Here is a 19,599-nt window from a genome sequence, read left to right as displayed (position 1 = left end):
CGTTTCATATATTGGTTAAATGGATCGGGCTGATCAAATCTCCGCCAGATCCCACCGGGTGTGAGACAGTCTTGGAAGCAGCCTTCACCCCCAATATCACGCTGGCATTCATCGCCTGCTCCCAACGGACTGCATGAACAGGGCTGGGAGATATGGACTTTGTTCACATCATTCAGCAATGTGAATCGTTAAATATTTAATCATTTTTAATGGGGACAAGGTTTCAAAATGCTTCCGCCCGGTTCCGAACCGGGGTCCTTTCGCTTTCTCGGCAAACGTGATAACCACTATACTACGGAAAACTGATACTTCAAGCTCTGTGATATGGATATCACCCCTCAGCCAAACTAATTTCCGTATTACTGTCCAGGAGCTCATTTCACAGGGATACATTTACTGCGCTGTATTCAGGAAGGCTGCAGAGAAGGACAGGTAGCGATGGTCAGGCAGGGAATCCCAGAGCATCGCGCCGACACAAACATTTCACTGTTTTTTTCATGTACCTGTTATCCGACCGCAGTTTAAACTATTGCGAATGGCATGCGCAGATGATATTGTTCATTGAGTGTTTTCTTGCTCGAAACATCAGCCTTTACGGTTAACAGCCGAACGCGCTAACCGATTGCGCCACAGAGACCAACCGGTGTGGTTTCTTGCAATATACAGGAAAGCAGCGTGTCACCTGGCCAAAGTTTCATGTTGCAGCCACAGAAATGTAGTTGTCCATTATCAGTGTTACTTTTCCAGAAATAAAGGAAGGAACATTGTTTGTGGAAACATGGAAACGGTCTGATCTCGCTCACAGCATCGATATCACCGCAAACCAGCTCTCCTGCAACCGGCGCGCTAATCGCTGCTTTGTCTGTTACTTGTTAGCACTGCGGGAGAGCATTCGTCACACGGATTGCAGCGGTTCAACAAGGCGGCTCACCACCACCTTCTCAAAGGTAATTAGGGATGGGCAATAAATACCGGCCTCGCCAGCGACACCCACATCCCATTCACGAATTAAAAAAAATATTAATTTCAGATTCTGCATCAGTTTGAGGTGCTGTATTGGATTAAGCTGTTGTATTTGTTTGAGGTACTTTATTGCTTTGAGATACTGTATTAGATTGAGATGCTGTATTAGTTTGAGGTATTAATTTATGTTTCAGGTTCTGTATCGGTTTGAGGTACTGTATTAGTTTAAGGTGTTGTATTTGATTGAGGTACTGTATTAGTTTGAGGTTCTTTATTAGTTTGAGATGATGTATTAGCTTGAGGTATTATATTAGTTTCAGATTCTCTATCCGTTTCAGGTATTGTATTAGCTTGAGGTACCGTATTAGTTTGAGGTACTCTTTTAATTTGAGAAGCTCTATCAGTTTGAAGTGTTATATTAGTTTGGGGTATCTGTATTGTAAGGAAAGAGTTAGTCTTTATATTGAATTAATATTAACCTTTACCATTTGCCTCTTAAGTAAGGAAGTATAAATCTCTGTTGGGAGAATGAAACTACAATCATCAGACAGATTTGCTTCATTTTATATGCATGCATATGTTTAATATAGAGACGAGTAGATTCTGAAGTCCAGAAACTCTTGGATCGGAGCTGATATCATAATACTCATAAGTTTAATTATCCTTTTGATATAAACAATTCTCTGACAATCATAACAAGGCCTTTAAATCAGTCAGAGCTGGTGAGTATGTGTGTCAGACAGCATTGTGTGCTATTCGTCTTACCAGCTTCACAGGGAAGCAGGAGAGGTGTGAGATATGTATGATAGCTACGTATCATTCCAAGCTGACGAAGCGGGAAAGGGCTGTACTGGTGAGAGACAAACACCATTCTGCTCTCTGGTCAATGGGCAAGGCCATATGTTTTAACTAACAAGTTCCAAAGTTATAGTTATAATTAATGCCTAAAGCAGAACACCTGGCTGTGCCGAAGGAGCCTGCTTGCACCACAAGGCTGCATCTAGTGGAGGAGTGCAGTTAGGTGATGAGGGAAGTGATACTCTGATGACAGAGAAAATTCTGGAAACCCTCAGCAGGTCAGGCAGAATCTGTGGAGAGAGTAACAGAGTTAATGTTTCAGGTCAATGACCTTTCATCAGAACCACGTTGGGCAGTTGTGTTTGGTAATAGTATGAAACATTGGAATTGTTTCACTCATGTGGGGTGATTTGGGTACTTTTCTGTCTTTGGAAGTTGAAGAGTAAAATAAGGGCTCGTCCGGGATTTGAACCCGGGACCTCTCACATATTTGGACAGACAACCCCGAAGCGAGAATCATACCCCTAGACCAACGAGCCCGTTGACAAAACCCAACGCATTAAAGAGCCAGCCGTCGTAAAACCCTTTTTGTTGGCTATCCTTGATAAGCAATTATGAGGACAGGTTGCAAAGACCATACTTGCATTCCCTTGAGTGCAGAATATTAAGCGGTGATCTAATTGAGGTGTTTGGATTATTAAAGGATTTGACAGGGCAGATAGAGACTATTTCCTCTGGTGGGGAGAGTCCAGAACAAGGGGGCATAACCTTAAAATTAGAGCTGGGCCGTTCAGGGTTGATGTCAGGAAGCACTTCTTCACACAAAGGGGAGTGGAATTCTGGAACTCTCTCCCTCAAAAAGCAGTTGAGGCTGGGGGTCAATTGAAAATTTAAAAACTGAGATTGATAGATTTTGGGGCTAATTCGGGAGTTTAATGACTTTGACATTTTTTCCCTGTGACTTGGACAGTTTCGATCGATGAAATATTCGTGAAAAGAGTCAGTGCAAAGAGAGTCAACAGTTCATGTTTTCCCGAGACACTTCCTTCAGAGCTAAGAACGAAAAGTTTCTCATTTCCATAGTGCAGCGGTTATCATGTTCACCAGTTACACGCAGAAAGTCCCCGATTTAACCTCGGAGGGAAGCATGTTGTTGGGACTTGCTCCCCATAAACCTCCAGGGTCGAGTTTGTTCATGCATGAAAGGGGCTACAAACCTTTTTAAATTTAACAACGGCTACACCAGATTCCTGGTATAATAAGCACTAAACACTTTTAAGCAGACTCCTAAAATACAGTATGTAAAACGGGAAGGGGTAAAAGTTCATGACATACAAAACACAAAGATTTATTGACGTTTTAATTGTCACTTGGCAAACAAGTTAGCATTTCCTTCAGTGTGCAACAGAACGTATTAATGGCGATTAAAGAAACATTAAATGTCTCACAGACTTGAATTATTTTTGTGCAATGAACTATTCCCAACCACAAGGGAACACTGCATCAAACATATATATTTAAGTATATAATAAGTATATATAATATATATATATATATATTCTGAAGGCTGCGTATTTAAATCATGTCGAAATCACTACTTCTTATACCATTCATATCAGCCTGGATAATTTCGGAATCGCTGCTTTTTAATAATAAACGAAACTTTGCTCACCAGTTCATTGTTCATTGCTCTCTGTCATTGATAATTGAAATGAAATATTAATCTAGCTAAGCCGGAGAACAAAATATTAAACAAGCGAAACAAATACTGAGCAAAATTATTTGCAATGTTTGGGGGGAAGTGCAGCTGAAAAGCAGAAGATCTGAATGGAATGATCAATGATTGAGCGGAATACATTGCTCGACTTGTTACTCGATTGCCTTCTTGCACAGCACCTCACAAACCCGTGACCTCAACCACCTAGAAGGACAAAGGCAGCAAGTACATGGGAATAACACCACCTGCACCTTCCCCTCCAAGTCACACACCATCCCGACTTGGAAATATATCGGCCGTTTCTTCATCGCCGTTGGATCCTGGAACTCCCTACCTAACAACACTGAGGGAGAACCTTCACCACACGGACTGCAGCGGTTCAAGAAGACGGCTCAACACCACCTTCTCAAGGGCAATTAGGTTTGGGCAATAAATTCTGGCCTTGCCAGCGACACCCACATCCCATGAACGAATACAAAAAAATCTCTGTGCTCCTCCAATTCTGGCCTCTTGCGCATCCCCGATTTAAATCGCTCCACCATTGGCGGCTGTGCCTTCAGCAACCTAAGCTCTGGAAATGCCTCCTTAACCCTCTCCGCCTCTCTCTCCTTTAACACATACCTTAAAACCTACCTCTTCGACTAAGCTTTTGGTCACCTGTCCCAATATCTCCTTATGTGGCTTAGTGTCAAATTTTGTTTAATAACGCTCCCGTGAAGCACCTTGTGACGTTTTACTACGTTAAAGGCGCTCGACAAATGCAGGCTGTGTCCTCTGGTTATCGACCCTCCTGCCAATGGAAACAGCTTCTCCCCATCCATTCTATCAAAATCCCCTCATAATTTTGAATACCTCTATTAAATCTCCCCTTAACCTTTTTTTGCTCTAAGGAGAACAATCCCAGATTGTCCAGTCTCTCCACAAAACCCATCCCTGGACACGATGCAAGGCGGAGGTTTGCAACCAGGTTTGCAAATTATTGCCAGTCGGGAGCTGGACAAATCGAAAGGAACCGAAATGACAAACAGCTTTGTGAATCTGTAGATACGCTTTGGGAAACGGAATTGGAGGCGAATAAAAGACTGACCAGACAGGCGGCCAAGACGCAGCTGAGTCGGCATGTCCCCCTGGAACAGTTACTCTGATGAAATTAAGAGGTCGGAGCCATTTAAAGCGCTCCCAGTTACTGCAGATCAGGGATCAAAACCTGACATCAGCATCAGGACGCTTGGAATACTTTTTCTTTATTTGTTCATGGGATGTGGGCGTCGCTGGCGAGGCCGGCATTTAATGCCCATCCCTGATTGCCCTTGAGAAGGTGGTGGTGAGCCGCCTCCTTGAACCGCTGCAGTCAGTGTGGCGAAGGTTCTCCCACAGTGCTACTGAGTAACAGACAAAGCACCGGTGGGCGCGCCGGTTGCAGGAGAGCTGGTTGGCGGTGATATCGATGCTGTGAGTGAGACCAGACCGTTCCCATGTTTCCACAAACAATGTCCCATCCTTTGTTTCTGGAAAAGTAACACTGATAGTGGACAATTGCATTTCTGTGGCTGCAACTTGTAACTTTGGCTAGGTGACACACTGCTTTAGTGTATATTGCAAACACATGCATTGGGTGGTCTCTGTGGCGCAATCGGTTAGCGCGTTCGGTTATTAACCAAAAGCTTTGGTGGTTTGAGCCCACCCATGGACGAAAATTGCACCTTTTTCTTCCCACTTTCGGATTCATTGCCTCATTCTGATCGCCCTGAAGCCGGTGCCAGGTTTTAATTCCTGATCTGCAGTAACTGGGAGCACTTTAAATGGCTCCGATCTCGTTATCTCATTTCAAGTTTTCGAATGTGTGATTTGGCTGCAAGAAAACACTCTGTGAACAATGTCATCTGAGCATGCCTGATTCGCCATAATTTACACTGCCGTCGGATATCAGGCACATGAAAAAAAACAGTGAAATGTTTGTGTGGGCGCGATGCTCTGGGATTCCCTGCCTGACCATCGCCACCGATCCTTCTCTGCAGCCTTCCGAAATACAGCGCAGGAAATGTATCCCCGTGAAATCAGCTTGGCTGAGGCGTTATGTCCCAAACACGGGACTGCAAGCTTCAGGTTTCCGTAGTGTCGTGGTTATCACGTTCGCCTAACACGCGAAAGGTCCCCAGTTCCTTTCGGGCGGAAACCTTGTTCCCATTAAAAATGAATAAATATTTAACGATTCACACTGCTGATTAAATGTGAACAAAGTCCATAACTTGCAGCCCGCTGAGAGCAGGCGATGAAAGACCCGTGATATTGGGGGTGAAGGCTGCTTCCAATACTGTCCCAAACCCGGTGGGACCTGGTGGAAATTTGGTAAGTCCTGTCTGTTCAACCAAGGTGGGATAAATGAAACGGTGTTTGAGAAACATTCATATATATATATATAATAACATCCTGGATCCTGTGTTCAGAGTGGATGGCGCAAAGGTCTGACTCCAGATCAAAAGGCTGCGTGTTCACATCACATCGGGGTCACTGTTTCTTTCACCGCTCACATGAGACTGGATAATTCCCGAATGAAGGTTTTAATTGCTTTTTCACAGAAAAGAAACAGGTGTTTCGCCTAAACCCTGACTCAGCACCGACCCAGTGGCAGGGAGGGGAGCGCCTGATACCCTCATTTATTTCATGCAACAAACTGACACGAATACTGGTATTGATTCAAAATCGACTTGCAGATGGACACACACAGAAAAAAGAGAACCACAGAAACAGGCAGCAACGACTTGCATATATATCTGTATACATTGCCTTTAACGTGGTCAGACGATTTAAGCTCGGTGAACTTGCTTCAGCTTTCTGAAATGTACTTATCCATCCTTCAGAGGCCAGGGGAAATATATTTTTTGCCTTTCGAAAAAAGACGCGAAAAGCAGAGACATGTTTTGTTTTCAACACGGCTGGTGAAATGGCCGGACTATCATAAATTAGGAGTCGCCTTTGAAACATTTAAAGGCGACTATCTAAAAATCACTTAGTGCAAATTTAAAATCACGGTCACTATTCATTTTGGTCTGAAAGAAATAACAATAAACATGTCAGTCAGTGCCCGCGGTGAGACGGTGATGAACTTGTTTGTTGTGAAGTTCACCGCTGGGCTAAAGTTGACGCCGTTTAAAAAACGCGAACCCACTCAATGTAAAGGATGAGCTCATAACCAACAGGTCCCGTCAACGTCAAACACCTCCTTTCTTGTTCAATGGAGGGAGCAGAGGCGTGTACATCTTCAGACGCCAGCAACTTTTACAAATGGAACAGTTGAAGGCACAGATGCAAGTTCCAAATATTTTCAATGCAAAGTTATTTCACTTTATTTAAAGTGCCGTGAGGCTGAAAACGGGTCCCAGATGATTTGCGTTCACTCGTGACTTGTTTTCCAGTGTTTGTCCTTCAGGTTCGCAATTCAATTTGTATTGGATATTGAAGATATTTCAGGATGATTGCACAACATACCATGTGTAAAGCAACCATCTTGATAACTTCAATCATCACACACTCTACATCGACGGTGCAGAGACCCCATCACCCCTTTCAATATTGTTTTTCTTAACTCACAGTTTTCAAAAGGGAATTGGATAAACGCTTGGATGGAAACATTTTCAGGGCAATGGAGAAACAGCAGGCGAGTGGTACTAACTGGACAGCTCGTTCAGAGAGCAGGCACAGGCACGATGGGCCGAATGGTATCCGAATAGCGCTGTCTTATTCTATGATTCGATTAATAGATCAATTTCCGCCTTTCACTGAGCCTCCCTAAATGGAGCGCAGTAATCGTGTCCCTGTGAAATGAGCTCCTGAACAGTAATAGGGAAATTAGCGTGGCTGAGCGGTTTGAAACTCTGGTTAGCCTCCGAACAGGAAATTTCCTCTCTGAGTTTGATTAGTTTATCAATTATCTCCCCGCTTTCCATCTTAAATGTCTTTACATATTTTTTGATCTCTTCTTCTACTGCCATGCCCACAATACCAGTCTCCCTGGTAAATACTGAAGCAAAGTGATTATTTAATATTTCTGCCATTTCGCTGTCATTGCCTGTGAGTTTGTCGTGTGTATCCCTTAGTGGCCCTATTCATATCCTAAATTTTCTTTGGCTGTTGATGTGTCTGCAATACTTTGCTTTTTTGATATTCCTTTTTTCCTTTCTAATAGTTCTTTCGACTTCTTTCCCAGTCTTTTCACATTCCCCTCTCTCCTTTATTGTCCAGGGTGGGTCTTTTTCTTCAGTTTCAATTTTGCCCTTATTTCTTTATTCAACCCTGGTGTGTCATTTCTGGCTAGTTTGTTCTTGCTTTTCAGTGGGATATATTTCTCCTGGACTCTATTGATCACCGTTTTAAATGTTTCCCACTGCTGTTCTATTTCTTTGTCCAGGTCATTAATATGTCAAACATTTCACCGTTTGAAACTTCTCAAGTCACATTTCCATCAAAAAGCCAGTTGCTTTTGTGGGAGGAGCAACTCAACTTTGTCGAAAAATCAGCTGCAGCCCAATCCACCAATAAAATATTTTCACGTCTGAGTAAAAGTAAGGAATGTCAGAAGTGGGATTCGAACCCACGCCTCCAGAAGAGACTGCGACCTGAACGCAGCGCCTTAGACCGCTCGGCCATCCTGACTACCGATGCATATTCCATTCTGCATTATTTCTGCACAGTGAATTGAGCATAACATTTGAAAATCGCACTCGCCCAAAGTGGGGCTCGAACCCACGACCCTGAGATTAAGAATCTCATGCTCTACCGACTGAGCTAGCCGGGCATGGTTACTTTAATCGCCTTGTCTGTTATTGCAGCAACCAGGAGAAAGACTCCATTTCAAATTATTGGAATAATTTCTGAGGGCTCGGATAAACTGTCACTTCGAAAGGCACGGACTCATCAAGGACAGTCAGCATGGATTTGTTCAGGGGAGGTCGTGTCTGACTAACCTGATTGAATTTTTCGAGGAGGTGACAAGGAGGATCGATGAGGGTCGCGCAATTGATGTAGTCGACATGGATTTTAGCAAGGCTTTTGAAAAATTCCCAAATGGCAGATTGATCGAAAAATTAAAGGCCCATGGGATCCAAGGGAATGTGGCTTGTTGGATCCAAAATTAGCTCAGTGGCAGGAAGCAAAGGGTAATGGTCGATGGGTGTTTTTGCGGCTGGAAGGCTGTTTCCAGTGGGGTGCCGGAGGGCTCGGTACTTGGTCCTTTGCTTTTTGTGGTATACATTAACGATTTGGACTTAAACGTAGGGGGCATGATGAAGAAATTTGCGGGTGACACAAAAATAGGCCGTGTGGTTGATATCGAGGTGGAAAGCTGTAGACTGTCGGGGTTCAGGCAATTTTCTGATAACAAAGCACTCAATCTATTCCTGAACGAATTTTGAACGAAAATGTGCGTTTGACCCGGCACAGGCACGACGGGCCGAATGATCTCCTCTTGTGGACTAACATAATACGATGATACCAAGTGTTGTCAGACGGAAAAGCAACACATTCCAAATAAGAGCAGAGAGAGGAAACTCGTCTAACAGCATAACAGCACGGTGAGATATTGTATTTGAGAAGGATGAGGAGGGATAGTTTATCATGGTGGTCGTCACATACGGTATCATTTGTGACTTTGATAAGGACCATTTCATGCTGCGACAGGGGCGGAAACCTAATTGGAGAGATTCAGCCCGGGCGCGGCCCCATCGTGAGCGGTGAGACAGAGGGGGGTGGGGGAAGTGTCAGAGCTGGGGCTCACCGGTGGAAGCAGCACAAAAGTTTAAAACGGTACTCGCCCAACGTGGGCTCAAACCCACCACCCTGATAGTTTTTAAAGCAAAGGGGGAACAGCCACTGTCTGTCTCTCTTGCTGCACTTGAAACAACACAGTCCAACTGCGAGCAGAGAGAGAACACCATTCAGTTGCCCATTGTTTACTGAAATATTATGCATTTCCGTAGTGTAGCGGTTATCACGTCTGTCTTTGTACGCAAAAAGTCCCCAGTTCGATTCCAGGCAGGAACATTATGTTGGAACTTGGTCTCCATAAACATCCACATCGATTTTTTTCCCCTGCCAAAAAGGGAGACAGTGGCTGTTCCCTGATTCTTTGGAAAGTGCATCTTTTACTTAATTGAACAGTTTACTTTTAGTGAGAGAAAACTGATCCACAGTGACGCTCTTTTCAAGTTTTATTCCCTTTTAATCTGGAAGGATACATTTGCTTTGGACAGAGTGGCTTTCAAAACGAGTTGTCGGGTGGGATCGATAAACCTTTTCCGCTGGTGTGGTCAAGGGAACCAAACCAAACATCCACCAAATTCTCCCGAATTATCCGGTTCAATGGGAAACCGACCAACAAAAGCCCTTTCATTGACCGTGGAGGTTCAGACATTTTTCTGATAACAAAGCGCTCAATCTATTTCTCTTGTCTACTTCCCGATGTTTCCGGATACTGTCTGCATCTCTGCCCTGTGTTGATCTCACTCCGTGTCCACCTGCAGGGTGGTTTTTGAACGAAGACGTGTGTTTGTCTTCTGTTCGTGATAAAGTCAGTGCGGTTTGACGTGTTGTTACTCAAAGGTGCACTTGCCCTGCTGGTGAGCAGAGGCAAGTGCTCGAGCAAAACAGACGTTTTCGGGCAGATGCACAAAGCTTTCAGGTTGAAGAAAGGAACGGAGGTCTCCTGCCTCAGCGCCAACATGTTAAGCTGTAGGCTGTCTGTAAAGTAAAGAAAACGGCTTTGAGCTAATTTCTGCTTACTCCAAAAGCACGTTCGCTGGTTCCAACCAGAATCCTAAGGATGACTTTTATCTGTTAATTGTATTACAGTCCTCCGCTGTACCAGCTGAACGATCGAAGGGAAGCAGCAAAGATTGCTCTCTTTGGTAAATGTTCATTGTGCGCCTTTTGACACTCCCGGACTCGTGGAGTCACATGTGCATGACCGAGACAGACTCGGTTCCTGCTCATACCGCATCGTTGTGGGAGTGTGAGCTGTTACTTTGTCTGCACACCCGAGAGGCGAATGCAGCAGTGGATACCGTGTCTTATGACAAATCAGAAGATTGTCTGGTCAACTCCAACCTGACTGGATTGTTTTTGCAAACTGTCCATTACTTTATGACTTTTAATAGCTTGCAAATTGCCCTAATTGGAAGTGCTGCCTGGAAGTCTCCACCGTTCGTGCACTCTTAACAGAACAGGAAATGCATTAGTTTTATTCACTTTGTAAATCCTGAGTTCAATCCAAAGAAAAGATACCAGGACCAGTGAAGCTTTTTTCCATGTCTCACTTTATCTTTCCATCTTTGCGAAACACCAAAATCAAAAACTTTTGCTGACTGCAGCACACCAAAAGATTTACTGCCCCTTGACCTCGATTTATCGAAGCTCAGGATTCACGTGGGTAATGGATTTGCTGAAAACTGAAACCATTTTTGTTTCGGGACAATTCCCCAAGGTAAAAAAGTGAGTGGAAAATTCGGGCATCGATCCCGCTACTTCTCGTATGCTAAGCGAGCACTCTACCATTTGAGCTAATTCCCCTGCGGAACAGGGCCAATTGCCCTTCACAATAATCGCTTAACACTCGTCTCGAGGCAGTGCCACGAATTGCCCCCTCCCTGAATGCATTCAATGCTCCAATCCGCGGTATCGAGTGTTCGCAAGTGAGCAACCGCAGAACGGGAAGGCACAGGAATCGTGAATGATGCTGAGAAGAGCCCGAGCCTGCGGAACGCAGACGAGGTCATCGGACAAGAACAGCCGCCCGAGTTGGAGGATACAGCGAGAGCTCTGTCTGTCTGTCTGTCTGACTGACTGATGGAAGGCTTATTTGCCTGAAAGTCAGTGAGGTTTGACGTGTTGTTACTCAAAGGTACGTCCTGCTGGTGAGCAGAGGAAAGTGCAGGAGCAAAACAGCCGTTTTCGGGCAGACACAAAAAGCTTTTGGTTTCAGAAAGGAAAGGAGGTCTCCTGTGCCTCAGCGCCAACATGTTAAGCTTTTGGCTGTCTGTAAAGTAAAGAAAACGGCCTTGAGCTAATTTCTGCTTACTCTAAAAGCACGTTCGCTAGTTCCAACCAGAAAACTAAGGAAGACTTTTATGTATTAATTGTATTGCAGTCCTCCGCTGTACCAGCTGAAGGATCGAAGGGAAGCAGCCAAGATTGCTCTCTTTGGACAATATTCACTGTGCGCCTTTTGACACTCCCGGACTCGTGGAGTCACGTGTGCATGACCGACACTGACTCATTTCCTGCTCATACCGCAGCGCTGTGGCAATGTGAGCTGCAACTCTCTCTGCACACCCTGGACCAGTGCAGCAGTGGATTTCGTGTCCAATGAAAATCAGAAGATTGTCTGGACAACTCCTACCTGACTGGATTGTTTTTGCCAACTGTCCATTAGTTTATGACTTTAGTTAGCTTGCAAACTAACCTAATTGGCAGTGTTGCCTGGCAGTCTCCACCGTTCGTACGCTTTTCACACAGCAGGGAGTGCATTAGTTTTATTAACTTTGTAAATCCTGAGTTCAATCCACAGAAAAGATACCAGGACCTGTGAAGCTTTTTTCCATGTCTCACTTCATCTTTCCATCTTTGCTAAATACCAGAATCAAAAACTTTTGCTTACTGCAGCACACCAAAAGATTTGCTGCTCTTTGATCTCTCTTTATCGAAGCTGAGGATTGACGTGGGTTCTGGATTTGCTGAAAACTGACACCATTTTTATTTCTGGACAATTCCCCAAGGTAAAAAAGTGAGTGGAGAATACGGGCATCGATCCCGCTACTTCTCGCATGCTAAGCGAGCGCTCTACCATTTGAGCTAATTCCCCTGCGTAACGGGGCCAATTGCCCTTCACAATAGTCGCTTCACACTCGCCTCCAAACAGCGCCACGAATTGCCACCTCCCTGAATTTTCTCAATACTTTGCTCCAATCCGCGGTATCGAGTATTCGCAAGTGAGCAACCGCAGAACGGGAAGGCACAGTAATCGTGAATGATGCCGAGAAGAGCCCGAGCCTGCGGAACGCAGACGAGGTCATCGGACAAGAACAGCAGCCCGAGCTTGAGGAAACAGCGAGAGCTCTGTCTGTCTGTCGGTCTGACTGACTGATGGAAGGCTTATTTGCCTGGGAAGTGAGTGCGGTTTGACGTATTGTTATTCAAAGGTACGCCCTGCTGGTGAGCAGAGGCAAGTGCTCGAGCAAAACAGCCGTTTTCGGGCAGACACAAAAAACTTTCAGGTTGAAGAAAGGAAAGGAGGTCTTCTGTGCCTCAGCGCCAACATGTTAAGCTTTTGGTTGTCTGTAAAGTAAAGAAAACGGCCTTGAGCTAATTTCTGCTTACTCCAAAAGCACGTTCGCTAGTTCCAACCAGAAACCTAAGGATGACTTTTCTCTGTTAATTGTATTGCAGTCCTCCGCTGTACCAGCTGAAGGATCGAAGGGAATCAGCCAAGATTGCTCTCTTTGGTCAATATTCACTGTGCGCCTTTTGCCACTCCCGGACTCGTGGAGTCACGTGTGCATGACCGAGACTGACTCATTTCCTGCTCAGACCGCAGCGCTGTGGCAGTGTGAGCTGCTACTTTCTCTGCACACCCGAGACAAGTGGAGCAGTGGATTTCGTGACTAATGACAAATCAGAAGATTGTCTGGACAACTCCTACCTGACTGGATTGTTTTTGCCAACTGTCCATTACTTTATGACTATAGATAGCTTGCAAACTTACCTTATTGGTAATGCTGCCTGGCAGTCTCCACCGTTCATGCGCTTTTCATACAGCAGGGAGTGCATTCGTTTTATTAACTTTGTAAATCCTGAGTTCAATCCATAGAAAAGATATCAGGACCTGTGAAGCTTTTTTCCATGTCTCACTTCATCTTTCCATCTTTGCTAAACACCAAAATCAAAAACTTTTGCTCGCTGCAACACACCAAAAGATTTGCTGCTCCTTGACCTCTCTTTATCGAAGCTGAGGATTGACGTGGCTTCTGGATTTGCTGAGAACTGACACCATTTTCGTTTCGGGACAATTCCCCAAGGTAAAAAAGTGAGTGGAGAATGCGGGCATCGATCCCGCTACTTCTCGCATGCTGAGCGAGCGCTCTACCATTTGAGCTAATTCCCCTGCTTGACGAGTTCAATTGCCCTTCACAATAGTCGCTTCACACTCGCCTCCAAACAGCGCCACGAATTGCCACCTCCCTGATTTTTTTCAATACTTTGCTCCAATCCGCGGTATCGAGTATTCGCAAGTGAGCAACAGCAGAACGGGAAGGCACAGTAATCGTGAATGATGCCGAGAAGAGCCCGAGCCTGCGGAACGCAGACGAGGTCATCGGAAAAGAACAGCAGCCCGAGCTTGAGGAAACAGCGAGAGCTCTGTCTGTCTGTCGGTCTGACTGACTGATGGAAGGCTGATTTGCCTGAAAGTGAGTGCGGTTTGACGTGTTGTTATTCAAAGGTACGCCCTGCTTGTGAGCAGAGGCAAGTGCTCGAGCAAAACAGCTGTTTTCGGGCAGACACAAAAAACTTTCAGGTTTAAGAAAGGAAAGGAGGCCTCCTGTGCCTCAGCGCCAACATGTTAAGCTGTTCGTTGTCTGTAAAGTAAAGAAAACAAACGGCCTTGAGCTAATTTCTGCTCACTCCAAAAGCACGTTCGCTAGTTACAACCAGAAACCTAAGGATGACTTTTATCTGTCAATTGTATTGCAGTCCTCCGCTGTAACAGCTGAACGATCGAAAGGAAGCAGCCAAGATTGCTCTGTTTCGTAAATATTCACTGTGCGCCTTTTGACAGTCCCGGACTCGTGGAATCACCGAGACTGACTCATTTCCTGCTCATCCCGCAGCGCTGTGGGAGTGTGAGCTGCTACTTTCTCTGCACAGCCTTGGCCAGTTGAGCAGGAGATACCTTGTCTCATGACAAGTCTGAAGATTGTCTGGTCGACTCCGACCTGACTGGATTGTTTTTGCAAACTGTCCACTACTTTATGACTTTAGATAGCTTGCAAACTAACCTAATTGGCAGTGCTGCCTGGCAGTCTCCACCGTTCGTGTGCTTTTCACACAGCAGGGAGTGCATTAGTTTTGTTAACTTTGTAAATCCTGAGTTCAATCCACAGAAAATATATCAGGACCTGTGAAGCTTTTTTCCATGTCTCACTTCATCTTTCCATCTTTGCTAAACACCAAAATCACAAACTTTTGCTTACTGCAGCACACCAAAATATTTGCTGCTCCTTGACCTCTATTTATCGAAGCTTCGGATTGACGTGGGTTCTGGATTTGCTGAAAACTGACACCATTTTTGTTTCGGCACAATTCCCCAAGGCAAAAAAGTGAGTGGAGAATGCGGGCATCGATCCCGCTACTTCTCGCATGCTAAGCGAGCACTCTACCATTTGAGCTAATTCCCCTGCTTGGCCAATCAAATTGCCCTTCACAATAGTCGCTTCACACTCGCCTCCAAACAGCACCACGAATTGCCACCTCACTGAATTTTTTCAACACTTTGCTCCAATCGAGTAATCGCAAGTGAGCAACCGCAGAACGGGAAGGCACAGTAATCGTGAATGATGCCGAGAAGAGCCCGAGCCTACGGAACGCAGACGAGGTCATCGGACAAGAACAGCAGCCCGAGCTTGAGGAAACAGCAAGAGCTCTGTCTGTCTGTCGGTCTGACTGACTGATGGAAGGCTTATTTGCCTGAAAGTGAGTGCGGTTTGATGTGTTGTTATTCAAAGGTACGCCCTGCTGCTGAGCAGAGGCAAGTGCTCAAGCAAAACAGCCATTTTCGGGCGGAAACAAAAAGCTTTTGGTTTCAGAAAGGAAAGGAGGTCTCCTGTGCCTCAGCGCCAACATGTTAAGCTTTTGGCTGTCTGTGAAGTAAAGAAAACGGCCTTGAGCCAATTTCTGCTCACTCCAAAAGCACGTTCGCTAGTTCCAAACAGAAACCTAAGGATGACTTTTATCTGTTAATTGTATTGCAGTCCTCCGCTGTAACAGCTGAACGATCGAAGGGAAGCAGCCAAGATTGCTCTCTTTGGTAAATATTCACTGTGCGCCTTTTGACACTCCAGGACTCGTGGAGTCACGTGTGCATGACCGAGACTGACTCATTTCCTGCTCAGACCGCAGCGCTGTGGCAGTGTGAGCTGCTACTATCTCTGCACACCCTAGACCAGTGGAGCAGTGGATATCGTGTCTAATGACAAATCAGAAGATTGTCAGGTCAACTCCTGCCTGACTGGATTGTGTTTGCAAACTGCCCATTACTTTATGACTTTAGATAGCTTGCAAACTGTCCTAACTGTGACTGCTGCCTGGCAGTCTCCATGGTTCGTACGCTCTGAACACAGCAAATAATCCATTAGTTTTATTATCTTTGTAAATCCTGAGTTCAATCCACAGAAATGATATCAGGACCTGTGAAGCTTTTTTCCTTGTCTCACTTCATCTTTCCATCTTTGCTAAACACCAAAATCAAAACCTTTTGCTGACTGCAGCACACCAAAATATTTTCTGCCGCTTGACCTCTCTTCATCGAAGCTTCGGATTTCCGTGGGTTGCGGATTTACTGAAAACTGACACCATTTTTGTTTTGGGACAATTCCCCAAGTTAAAAAATGAGTGGAGAATTGGGTATCGATCCCGCTACTTCTCGCATGTTCAGTGAACTCTCTACTATTGGAGCTAATTCCCCACCTGTGTTGGGGAAATTGCCCTTCACAATGATCGCCTCACACTCGCCTCCAAGCAGCGCCACGAATTGCACTCTCCCTGAATATATTCAATACTTTGCTCCAATCGGCGGTATCGAACATCAGCAAGTGAGCAACAGCTGAACGGGAAGCCACAGTGAGCGGCCTTGATCTAACTGCTTCTTATTCCAAAATCACATTCGCTGCTTGGAGCCGTAATTAAACCAGCAACCTAAGGGTGACTCTGCTTTGTTTTCCACTGTAGTCCTCTATTCTACCAGCTGAGCGATCGAAGGGAAGCAGCAAAGATCCTTCTGTTTCGTGATTGTTCACCGTTTTGAACACCCCGACTCGTGCAGTCACGTGGGCCTGACGGAGATTTACTCGGTACCTGCCCTTCACAGTAGCTGCTTTGCACTCGCCTCCATTCAGCTCCATGGGCAGCAGAGAAATCTTGCCTTGGGTTAGCCCCTCCCTGAATACAATCAATACTTTGCTCCAATCGGCGATATCGTACATCAGCAAGTGAGCAACAGCAGAACGGGAAGCCACAGTAATCGTGAATGATGCTGAGAAGAGCCCGAGCCTGCGGAAGGCAGACGAGGTCACCGGGAAGGAACAGCCGCCTCCAGCTTGAGGGAGCAGCGAGAGCCCTGTCTGTCTGGTTGACTGACGGAAGGCTTTTTGTCCTGAAAGCGGTTTGACGTGTTGTTACTCAAAGGCACTCCCTGCTGGTGAGCAGAGGCAAGTGCTCGAGCAAAACAGCCGTGTTCGGGCAGACACAGAAAGCTTTTAGGTTTGAGAAAGGAAAAGAGGTTTCCTGTGCCTCAGCACCAACATGTTAAGCTTTAGGCTGTCTGTAAAGTTAGGAGAACGGCCTTGAGCTAATTTCTGCTTCGTCCAAAAGCACGTTTGCTAGTTCCAACCAGAAACCTGAGGATGTTTTTCTCCACTTGCTGAGGATTTCCAGCATTTTCTCTTTATATTTCACATTTCCAGCATCCGCATTATTTTGCTTTTGATTGGATGAACCTCGTCCTTCTAAACCCCATCACAGAATTATCAGCGAGATGGGTTTACAATGGCGGATGACCTTACCCAGAATGCCGCGCGCGGTAGAATACGGTCTATCTCCATTCGAAGGGGCGCAGCGCGCAGGCGCGGCAAGGGCAGCCGGCCGGATAAATCAGCGCCTTGGAGAGATAGAGGGGTTTCTGGGGCGCGTTGGATTGTGGGCTCTCCAGCCGCCATTAGTCGCAGGTTGTGGGTCAATGTTCTATTGCCCGCATCGCCCACAGACCGTTTCTGGAAATACAGACTGAGGAATTCAGAGCGGGTTTGCTGAACAGACACTGACCGTACAATGTAGAACAGAGTTTATCAAACTATTTTTCTCGTGACACAATGGAAGAAAAACACTTCCCCCAGGGACCCCAAACAATAATAACTTCAGACTGGAGTTTTCATCAAATCCCAATAAAGGTGAGTCCATGCTCGCTCTTCAATTCACTTCAAGTAATAATTAAAATTAGACATCGACGTTGCTTGAAAAACATTTTAAATACAGTATAAATACAGTAAAAGAAGATCAGGTTGAGTTTCACTTCCTCAATGTGAGGGGTGGGTCTGTCTGTTGGTCATGATCTCGTTCCAATCTGGATCACAGGATGAAAGTGCTTCACGCATCTCAGGTGCGCTGTTGAGTTTCTTTCTCTTGTTTTTAACCTTGTCAAAGTCGAAAATCCCATTTCGCACAGGTAGGTTGTTGTGAACGGCAGCAACAACAGAACACGAATCATAACAGAGGATATTCTTTGAAAGCACTGATCCAAAAAGATGACAATCTGAATGACTTGTGGCGTGTTTTCAATGTGTTCACAGGTGAGTCGTACCGGCTCGTTTTCTTGCTCAGGCATCAAGTTTAGCCTCATTATTGATTCAGGATTTCCCAAAGCAAAAGGATTTTCACCCAACGCTTTTCCTTCAAATTTTCAAATCCCTCTACAGGGAAGTAGCGACTAAAATGTCAGACAGAGCAGCGAGATGTAACTGTGTGACACATTTCATTTCATTCCCTTTATCTTCATTGATGCTGTTCTCCTCAATGTGTTGTAACAGTGTGAAGCAGGAAATGAGCTCCGCTCCCATTTCTGATCATAACTCTTCAAAAACCCTGTATTTCAGTGAGCTTCCTTTAATGAAAAACCCCTTCTCATTCCAAGCCATTAGAGAGAGTGCGGTGCCCAGAACTGAGCACTGAACTCTAAATGATGCCTAACTAACTAGAGCTCTGTATAACGGTGACATAAATTCCACTGCTTTTTTTCCAATTCCCTTGAGATAAAGATCAAAATTTAATCTCCATTTTAACATTGTTTTAGTGAATTAGTGATCACTTTTAGTGATTTCTGTATTGGACCCCCTAAATCTCTATCCTCCCCCACAGTTCCTAGCTTCTTGCCATTTCGAAAATACACTGATCTATCGTTTTATGGTCCAAAGGGATAACCTCACACTTCCCCACGTTGAACTCCATCTGCCACAGTTTCACCCACTCACTTAATCTATCAATGTCCCTTTGCAAATTTCTGCTCCCATCTACAATATTTACTGTGCTACCTAAATTATTGTCGTCAGCACACTTGGAAATAAAGCTCTTTACATAAGAACATAAGAAATAGCAGCAGAATAGGCCATATGGCCCATCGAGCCTGCTCCGCCATTCAATAAGTTCATGGCTGATCTTCGATCTCAACTCCACTTTCCTGCCCGATCCCCATATCCCTTGATTCCCCTCGAGTCCAACAATCTATCGATCTCAGCTTTGAATATAACTCAACGACTGAGCATCCACAGCCCTCTGGGGTGTAGAGAATTCCAAAGATTCACAATCCTTTGAGTGAAGAAATGTTTCCTCATGTCGGTCCTAAATGGCCGACCCCTTATCTTGAGACGATGAGCTCTAGTTCTTGACTCTCCAGCCAGAGAAATCATACTCTCAGCATCTACCCTGTCAAGCCGTCTAAGAATTTTATACATTTCAATGCGATCAACTCTCATTCTTCTAAACTCCAACCAATATTGGCCAATTTTGCACAATATTTCCTCATACTACAATTGCAGCAAGACCTCCTTCCTCTTATATTCCAACACCCTTCCAATAAAGGCTAACAGATCATGTCCCTTCCTCACTCTCATTAGACCCTTGGTAACTCAGTATTTCCAGCATGTTTTTCCTCTTTTCCTTCGATGGGGAAAAGAAATGAAGGTTGATAACATTTTACTATAATTACACTCGATTATGTTTTGGAAACAATATCCAACTGAACTGCATCAAATTCGATTGTAAACTTAAGAGTTTCTGATGAAAATAAAGGAAGAAGCACATTTAAT

General features: G+C 45.0%; 3 non-coding genes across 3 annotated transcripts; all 3 read right to left on the bottom strand.

Annotated features, from left to right (window-relative positions):
- Window positions 1–2,212: 2,212 nt before the first annotated feature.
- trnap-cgg (transfer RNA proline (anticodon CGG)) lies at window positions 2,213–2,300 on the bottom strand. The gene is given in 2 exon segments: window positions 2,213–2,248; window positions 2,265–2,300. It is a non-coding gene; the product is annotated as a tRNA-Pro (tRNA).
- Window positions 2,301–8,048: 5,748 nt separating this feature from the next.
- trnal-cag (transfer RNA leucine (anticodon CAG)) lies at window positions 8,049–8,131 on the bottom strand. The gene has a single exon. It is a non-coding gene; the product is annotated as a tRNA-Leu (tRNA).
- Window positions 8,132–8,200: 69 nt separating this feature from the next.
- trnak-cuu (transfer RNA lysine (anticodon CUU)) lies at window positions 8,201–8,273 on the bottom strand. Its single transcript has one exon. It is a non-coding gene; the product is annotated as a tRNA-Lys (tRNA).
- Between the last annotated feature and the right edge of the window lie 11,326 nt (window positions 8,274–19,599).

This window comes from Heptranchias perlo, unplaced genomic scaffold, assembly GCF_035084215.1.
Source record: "Heptranchias perlo isolate sHepPer1 unplaced genomic scaffold, sHepPer1.hap1 HAP1_SCAFFOLD_47, whole genome shotgun sequence".
In the NCBI taxonomy this organism is placed as follows: Eukaryota; Metazoa; Chordata; class Chondrichthyes; order Hexanchiformes; family Hexanchidae; genus Heptranchias; species Heptranchias perlo.
This window is presented reverse-complemented; position numbering and strand designations above follow the sequence as displayed.